The following is a 1,502-nucleotide window of genomic DNA, read 5'->3' as shown; positions in this document are numbered from 1 at the left end:
TAAGATTAAACTACTCCCCTCCACCTCTTTTTATTACAAATCTTCTACCTTTACATTTGTGACAGTTGCAATTAGTCATGATAACAATTACTATTGAATCATAAGAATCTTATCCCCATCTCTTTTCACCAGACCCATCTAGAAAAGATGAAAACTATTCAGTGGGGATTCTATCTTCCCCCGCACACTCTGAAACTAAACCCCCTCTTGAAAACTTGTAAGCCAGTCACTTTGTGCCTTTATCGCCCCCTCATTTTAGGTAGCCAATGTTTAAGTTGCCCGTCCCTATCTACTCTGTATACAGAGGGGATAGCATTGTTACTTGATATGAAGACTCCTTCCCCCTCTGTTGATATTTTGAGCTACTACGTCCATGAGTATAGGTCATGTTCACCAAATTGTAGCAATTTACCCTCGTTTCCTTTATCAAAAAAATTTTTTATCTTCCTCTATTCGAGTTCTAACTATCAAGCCATTGAGGCTAGGTCAAATGGGTACTGTCTGCATGTTTGGGTGTTCTTGTGCATCTCCCCTCACTTCATATCAGCTGGATGCTTTACTCTCAGCTCTAGCCCTCTGTGGCTATGTCCTTGTCCATGGGCTCAGGAGTCCCCAGGTTTCACCACACTTTGGACCAACCATTCCTTCCTCTTCTCTCTCTCATCTCCAGGTCAACAAAAGTCTATGAACTGTTGTTGAACTCAGCCCATTTCTTCATTGCTGCCTTTCCCCTTCTTCCACTCACCAGTAGACCAGTATGGTCACCAACAAGCTTACATGTCTGTTCGTGTGTTCCCTTTGAGTGTCAGTCTTGGAGGGGGTTTGTCCTGAAAGGACACGATTGCTTGCCTTGATGGCTTCTCGGCAAACAACTTGCTTGTTCTTGTAGTAGCTAATCATACTGCCATTTTTGTTTTCGGTTTTTCCTGCTGATCTTTCTTTGAAGATGTATCTTCTGTTGCTCTAGCTGTTCCAGGCTGGTCTACTTGTCCTTTCCAGTGGGAATGTCCCACCTCAGAAAGTTCTGGATGGGGCTTAGGATTCCACCTAAGGTCCTATACACTAAAAAGGCTCCGCAAGAGGCCTGTTACACTGGGCAAGGTCTAGAACTCCTTTTAGGTATTCCAGTCAGTTATAGGCTAAAGATGAGCTTACCAGCTTTCTTAATCATGTTTCCCGACATTCCTTTCTATCTCACTCAAGTGTCTATTTAACAATAGTAGGCAAGGGAAATCAATATTCATAAGACTGTCAAGCATCTTAGTATTATTACTCCTCTTCAGACTATGCCTCGATCCCTGTATCACAGAGCCCTGGTGTTCCAAGGTTGAGCATGCATCACTATTTACCTCTGTCCCACTAGGCCATGCAAACCTGCCTCAGGGTTCCCCAATCTGCCTTGTTCTTCCACCGCCTCCCCCTTCATGTGTACTGCCCTCCCCAACACCTGAACTATGATGTGTCTGCCCCTACCCTGTGCTCTACCATCACCTTTTTCTACC

Source organism: Chrysochloris asiatica, unplaced genomic scaffold (assembly GCF_000296735.1).
Source record: "Chrysochloris asiatica unplaced genomic scaffold, ChrAsi1.0 scaffold00125, whole genome shotgun sequence".
NCBI lineage: Eukaryota > Metazoa > Chordata > Mammalia > Afrosoricida > Chrysochloridae > Chrysochloris > Chrysochloris asiatica.
The sequence above is the reverse complement of the archived record's forward strand: the minus strand, read 5'-3'. Positions refer to the sequence as shown.